Source organism: Megascapheus bottae, chromosome 9 (genome assembly GCF_031878675.1).
Source record: "Megascapheus bottae isolate mThoBot1 chromosome 9, mThoBot2.hap1, whole genome shotgun sequence".
NCBI classification, from domain to species: domain Eukaryota; kingdom Metazoa; phylum Chordata; class Mammalia; order Rodentia; family Geomyidae; genus Megascapheus; species Megascapheus bottae.
In genome coordinates this window covers 3,657,138-3,665,277 of record NC_143517.1, presented here as the reverse complement: position 1 = coordinate 3,665,277, position 8,140 = coordinate 3,657,138, and positions in this window count along the sequence as shown.

Genomic DNA, 8,140 nt, shown 5'->3' with positions numbered 1-8,140 from the left:
TCAGTTTGATGAAGTAGATCAGAATGAGAACAAGCTAGATTCAGTGGCTCACATCCATAGTCCTAGTTACTTGGATGTGATTATCAAGAGACCACCTGATTCCTGACCAGTCTGAACATAAAAGTTTGCAAGACTCCATGTCAACCAATGATGCAGCATGATGACATGTACTGGTTATCCCAGCACTGGGTCAAGCACAGTGGCAAGTGCCTGCATGCCTGTCATCCCCACTGATATTGGGGATGTTAATAGGAAGATCACAGCCCCAGCCAGCTCAGGCATAAATAGAAACACTCTACCTGAAAATAAACAAGGCAAAAGAGAATGAAAGCATAGCCCAAGAGGCAGAACTCCTGCCCAGCAAGCACAGGTCTCTGAGTTCAATACCTACTAATGCTGTGTGTGTGTGTGTGTTTGTGTGTGTGTGTGTGTGTGTGTGTGTGTGTGTGTGTGTGAGAGAGAGAGAGAGAGAGAGAGAGAGAGAGAGAGCACAAGAAAGAAAGAAAGAAAGAAACAAAGAAAGAAAGGAAGAAAGAAAGAAAGAAAGAAACAAAGAAAGAAAGAAAAAGAAAGGAGAGAAAATATAGCTTTGAGCTAGCTTTGAACATTCCCTGGCAAATACACTTTTTCTGAAATTTTCCTTGGTTTGGAATGGCTAATTTTGCTCTGTGTTTACATTCCTTCATTGGCTATGTGAATGTAATTGAGGTTAGCCAGATTTACTAGGTAAGTCTTACGCACACTATAAAAAGTGTAGCACTAAGAACATACATAAGAGTGGTAGCAGTGGTGTTAGCTACAGTTCTTACTACTGAGCATTTCTATTATTACAAAATGGAATTTCTTTTCTTCTTAATACCTTGCTATTAAAAAAAAGTCTTAAAAAGTAATCTGATGGGGCCAGGAGTATAGCCTACTGGTAGAGACCCCTGGATTTGATTCTTTGGTAACATATACACAGAAAAAGCCATAAATGGTGCTTGGCTCAAGTAGTAGAGTGCAAAAGTCCTTAAGGCCCTACCAGGCTGAGTTTGACCTCCAGGACTGGCAAAAGAATGTAATCTGATGTAATTTTGATCTTTAGTGTAAGTCTAGAGCAGTATTATAATTTAAGTAATTTGAAGAGTAAACTCTACAGCTGTTTTCTGTTTACTGCTCTTTATTTTCCAATTCAAAATTTGTGTTTAATTTGGTATGATTAAGAAATAAAGAGATATTTGGTCACATAAATTTAACTTGCTTTTTAATATGGTTCTGTGAATTATATTCTTGCCTTTGCTCTGTTCACAATTCTCTGAACAGAGTATTAAGACATTGCAATGTTCTTTTCTGTACATGTGTGTTCATGTACATGCTGGTAAATAGACGCAGGTCAAAACATATTCATGAGAGTTGTTCATGAGGAATCTTTGGAATATCATACAGTAGTGATATTTATTCAGTTGTAGACACATGTTTTCAGTCTTTAAGGAATTTTTAAATATCTTTATAAATACTCTCTAAGGATACAAGTTTTCTCTAATATGTGGTTTTAGAATCTAAATTATAAACATATGAAAATATATTCAAGGTTATATGCATATATACATAAACATATGGTCTCAAGTATGGTATTTACAGAGGAGGTTGCAGTGGAATAACTCATTCAGATATCTATCTTGTAGTATATAAAATGAATACTAGGAAGCTTAAACATATGTTGTCCAAAGAGGAAGAGATTAAGGGGATGGGACAGAAGAGGGATGGGATGTGGAAGTGATAGAAAGTTCACAGATTCATCTTTGTTCATTTTTATGGCAATTTCTTCTCCAGTGTGGTGGAGAACATGCAAGTAAAGACTGAAGGGTGCAGTGAGGGAAGCGGTACCTGTGATTCTAACAAACTTGGTAACTAGGTCAGATGTCATCCAGAACTGGGGAGAATTATCACTGGTATAGGATCTCTGGGTGGACAACAGAGTGGCTGGGAACACTCGGCTCCTGCATTCTTTCTTCATTTATGACTGTGTGCCTTATGTGCATTTGCCTGGCTTTATGTCAGTTTGGCTTGTTCTTCTGAGAAGTAATGGAATTCTTTCTTGTATTCTGTTCATATTTTATGTATTCGGAAGTAAAACATATTTCATAAGGACTTTAGTCCATCTGACCTACATTCAATTGTAGTAGTTTACAGCTATTTGGGTACTATTTACATACCTAAGCATTTGTTTACATGAATTTAATTATGAATTCCAGTTTCATATGTACTATCTAAATGGCTTATAATTTCAGTTGTCTATATTTGCAATTGCCACAGAAGACCTAATGGCTTAGTACGTTTCATTTTATTAGGGTTTTGTAGGGGCATTTCTGAAATAAAAGGAAAGGTTTGAGGAAATAATCATACTAGGAAAGGTTCATACTAAAGCCTTCAGTCTGAAGCAGCAGCCACTTCACCCATTTGCTCTGTTAAGTAATTCTGCTGGTTTCTCTTCCCCTGACACAGAGAATCTTTATGTGTCCTTCTGCAGAAGTGGAAAACCAAAGATCACTAGGAATCTAAAGCAATTTGATAAGCTGAGAAAGAATAATACAGAAAAAAAAGAATAATACAGATAACAATGTAAAGAAGGAGAAAATGTTGGAATCCTTACTACATAATTTTTCATATATTAAAAATTAAATCATGTTTGTTTGAAAAGGAAGTAATTACAAATTAAGTACTCTTGAAAATAAAATATGAAATAAATACTTTGAAAAATGAAATATTTTGAAATATAGAGAAAGAGAAATGTGTGCAGCTTTTTTCAAGGATGTAGTTAGAGAAAAAGCTAAATGTTTCTTTACTAGTTTGAATTTATTATATAGGGGATTTATGCTAAATTTCTTTAAGTCTTTACAATATAGTCTAGTCAATTTCACCTATATTTCTCTTCTTTACCCTTCCCCCTCCTAAAACAGTTTCAACAAGTTTCATTGTTCTATTTTCATTTATTCTCCAGTTTGACTTTGTTTATCCTTCCATTCCTGTTAACCCAAATCAAATTCCTCAGCTAGTATTACCCCACTCACAAAGCCTGTTTCTCTTTCCCTTGCCCATTCCCCTTAAAAATTGAAAAAAGAAAACAGAATAGGGACATTTGAACTTATTTTACATAAAGCATAAAAACATAATTGCAATAAAAGTCATATTTGTAATCAATAATTTTGTGAAAAGAGAATGCTGAGTAGAAAGCATTACCTAAGCCACACTTTTGGAATGGGGGTTGGGGTTTAACTGAATCATAAGAAGATAGATAATGAAAAGGGGATTTATCCAAAGAAATGAGAAGAGGATCAGAAATAGGGGCAGGTATGCCCGATTGTCAGTGGTAGTGTAAAATTGCTTGAAATTGTAACCAGATCTAAGTCCAGAGCTAATTATATATCCACAATTCATCTCAGCCACACTAGAGATCAAGAGCAAAACAATGCCAAACTGAGGTGACTAAAGAGTGGTAACAGAATTCCAATTTACTGGAGCTGAAATCTATAAGAGAGGCAGGGTTGGAGTGGGAAAACCTAATCACACTCGAGGATGTGTTGTAGTCTAAGCATGGGCACATCTGCCAGTGAAAAACTCCCTGTCACGGTGAAAGTAGCATAGGGTGCAGTTTTGAGAAAGGATCACCCTTTGACGAGCCTTATCTTGACGAACTCCAAGTTCTTGCCGTGATAGCATCTCATGCTTCCTACAATGGGACAGGGGGTGGGGCTTTAAGAATCTTGTTATAATACATCTACAATTCCTTTTTTTTTTTTTGCAACATCTGGAAGCTGGAGTGCCTTGAGCCATCCACAATGTGAGGATAAAAAAAGAAATTCCACTCCATGGACTCCATCAAGGAAGGAGACAAGAGCCCGAGAAAGATTTTTGAAGATCCAGTCTTTTATTTGGTTAGAGGTAAGGTCTATATAATTTTGACTGAAAAACCTATGAGAAGGGATTTTTATAAAAGAGAACACTATAAATATAGTTGAAGCTAAATAGTATATCAGAGTAATGTATTTGTATTTGTACCAGTGGGTTATGTTAGTTCTTTCAATTATTATCCTAGAGTGCTAGATATAAATGAGTAGGAGATCAGAGCTCAGAAAGAAGACATTGTTTATTCATTACTCAGTTGAGATTCTGGACCTCTTGTTTTATGTCTCATTAGTTTCATGAACATCTCAGTTTTTATTATGTAAAATATTTCATCTGTCGTTTTCTTTTTTTCCGCTAGCATTCCCATTTTGCATATGCCACACATTCACTAAACGCTCCATAGTTCTGAACATACTAGATTCTTTGCATTCATTTTCCTTTGTTTTTCAGGCTTGAAAATATTTATAAACACTTTGTTCATGTTGCCAATCATTCCTATTATAGAGATTTAAAAGCTGTCCTTAGTTTGAATTTCATTTTTGATCTGATATTTGAAATTATTAGAATTTCTCTCTGCCCACCCACCTACACTCACTCACCTTTAAAGTTTTGTCCAACAAGGTTCACCTACACTTGCTCCAGAGATCTCAGCTTCTCTGCCACCTTTGTCAGGCTCTAATTCTTCCACTTGTAGGGCTTCCTCTATCTTTGCATATTCTTTATATTGTGTGTGTGTGTGTGTGTGTGTGTGTGTGTGTGTGTGTGTGTGTGTGTGTGTGGTGTATTCTGAGTAGTAAGGTAATCCAGATAAGAAGTTGTTTGGTCTGAGATTTTTAAGTTGTGTTCAAAATTGTTTATAGCTATAAGTTGCAGAGGCCAAAATTTCTTTTTAGTGATTCTGTCTCTCCTCTATTGTCTTTGGATTTCTTCTCATTAAATATCTATGATGTCTCATGCTTTCACTTGTACTTCTGTGCCACTATGCTGGGCCACTATTGATTCAGGGCTTATGATAGGGAAGTGCTTAGGTAGCCATCTGTTACTGCACCTGTGCAGTTTTCTCAGGTGTTTTTTTGGTTGCAATGGAATATGAGATGGGACTGGAATTAGGTATTTTCCTTCTCCCAGTTGGAAGGCTGGAATGGGATAGAGTGAAATATGTCCTTTCTCCAGAATGATGAGTCCCAGGTAGAAGAAGTTTCTTTATGAAAGGGCCTTGTTAATGAAAATCAAATCTTGGGTTCATGTTAAAATGAATAAACTCACCTCACTCTTCTATGAGGGAATATTTCTCTCAGCTTTGCTGTGATCAACTGCTAGGTCCCACTTAGGGGACATTCACTGAATTTCTCTAGTAGTCTTTACCACATGGTCAAACTGAACCTTGAGCAATTTGTCTACTTCAGGGACTGGTTCTACAGAGGCTTCTCCCCTGGGATTCTGTCCTGGGAAGCTAGGCTATTCTGAATGCCTGATGCTTATGAAGGAAGCTAAACCAGACAGTTCATTGGGTAGGAATGAATAGCATCTGGTGTCTGCAAAGGTGTTTCAAAGGCATAAGCACCAGAACAGGTGTTTGCATGATGAGAACAGACCAGCCATGTGAAGATGTTTAGCGAGGGACACAGTGTTCAGTAAAAAGAAAAACAAAAGTGAGGGGTTTTAGTGGAAATGAACTCAATTTATCCAAATAATAGACAATGAAATAAATCCAGGAGATCAGGGAATCAGGAAGTGATTGCTCTCTTGTTCACTACATAACAAAGCCTCTTGCTGATTAGGATATGTCAAGGAAAGTTAAAAAAATAATGCAAAAATATTAGAGAAAAGCCCGGGTGAGGTGGCTCACGCCTGTAATCCTAGCTACTCAAGACGCTGAGATCTGAGGTTTGAGGTTCAAAGCCAGCCTGGGCACTAAAGACCATGATAATTCTAATCTCCAATTAACCACTAGAACACCAGAAAGTGAGGCTGAGGCTGCAGGGGTAGGGCGTTAGCCTTGAGCTGAAGAACTCAGGGACAGCTCCCAGGCCCAGAGTTCAAGCCTCCTAACTAAGTAACAACAACAACAACAACAACAACAACAAAAACCCAGAAATATACTTGCTTAGTAATAACCAAATAGCTTTAAAGACTATGTCACTGGCTTAATCTCTGGTTTATATATTTTTTTAAAAACATGGAAAATTTACCGCTACTAAATGATATATCTTCATGTATTTTTCTTTTTCAGAGTCCCTGACTAACCCCATTTCTTCTTTTTTTCCCCTTGTATCTTATTGTCTGGGTACCCATTTCTTCTTTTCCTTTTTTTTAAAGGTGATATACAGAACGGTTCCAGTTACATAAATCAGGTAATGAGTACATTTATTTTTGGACAGTGTCACCCCTCTCTCATTTCCTCCCAGTTATTTCCCTCGCCTCCTTCCCTAAGTTGTATAGCTCATTTCCAAAATAGTTTGCCCTATGTCTTTATGCATTTTATTTTCTTGTAGTTTGGATTTAATTCGGACCAACATTTTACAATCTTATTTTGAAGCATTTTCTCATTAATTGTTGGTACATTTTCTAAGGGTAATATATATGTGTGTGTGTGTGTGTGTGTGTGTGTGTGTTATGTGTGTGTGTGTATGTGTGTGTGTAACTTAAAAGTTAATTTGGAAAATTACATTTAGATTGAAAGGTTTATTCAATTTTTCTGATTAGGTATTCAAATTTATTGAAGTAGTCTTTAAATAAGATAAAATATGCTTACTTGCTGAATATCTCTTCGTAAAACTTTGGTTCATATTTATCACTCATTAGGTCCTCCAAATCTGTTTCTAATCTGCCTCACAATCTATAAGCCCATGGCAATTATTAATCACTTTATTGTGACTATAAATTAATCTGTCATTATTTAACTTCCACATTAATTGTGAATGGAATTATACAGTGCATTATTTTTTTAGATTATGTTTGCTTATATAATGATTTAATGATTCATCCAATCTATGGTTATTATCATAGTTTATTTTCTTTTCCTTCTGAGTAGGTGTGAGTTTATTACACTTTTGTTTACTCATTAATTTTTTAATAGGTGTTTCAGATGTTCCTAATTTTTGGCTATTATGAAACTGACAGAAATTAAATTTATGTGCAGGCATTATATAGACATATTAATTTAATATTTCTTCGAAGCTAAATGACATGACATGTTGATGTGTGCGAGTGTGTGTATTTGTAGATTTTTCTTTAATACATATTATATATGCTATTCAAGAAATCTTTGCTTTTGACAATTAGCCATACTTTTTTTTCTCGTTACCTTTTATAATACATCAATAACATTAATCTGAAGTTGTTTATGAAATTTCTGTGTGTGTGTGTGTGTGTGTGTGTGTGTGTGTGTGTGTGTCTTGTATGTACCAGTCTTGGCACTTTGAGGGCCTGGGTAGTCTTCTGAACGTTTTTGTTCAAGGCTAGCATTCTTCACCTTGAGTTCCACTTCTGGATTGTTAGTGGTTAACTGGAGTTAAGTGTTTCATGGACTTTTCTGCCTAGGCTGGCTTCGCACCTTGATCCATAGATGTTAGTCAGCGGAGGAGTGCCACAAGCGCTCAACTGTAATAGCATTTTAAAGCCATTATTTGTCCATAGTGACATCTTTCCACAAAGCTGTCTGGTTGTTCTAACTGAATTTGCTGAATACAGACACAGATTCCCTTAATGAAGAGCTATCAGAGCATACATATGACACATCGATTCAGGACTCTCTATTTCGCCCCACTGTAAAGTCCCATGACAAGTTGTTATGACAGCTACTGCCTGATAGTGAAATTAAATAGTTTGTATGCTACAAAAAAATTCATGTTCTTTTCAAGTACTTTTGAATTTCTACATGTTAGTTAGCCATTTTTTTTACTCAGTAAATTTCTACAAAAGTGCTTTGGTGATTATTATTGGAATTACACAGATCAATTAGGGATTTGCATATTTTCAATAATGAATTTCTAATCCGTGTATGTATCATGCCTCTCTATTTATATATGTAATTTAAAATACCCTTCAGTAATTCACAGTTGTGATCTGGGGGTCCTGACTCTTATCTGTAATCCTACGTACTTGGGAGAGTAAGATTCAGAGGTATACCATTTAATGTCAGCCTGGGCAAAAAGTTTACAGGACACCACCTCAAGCAACAGAAAGTTGGACATAGTGAAGTATGACTCTGATTCTAGTTACACAGGAGCCTAACCCAGTGCTTTACTACTCA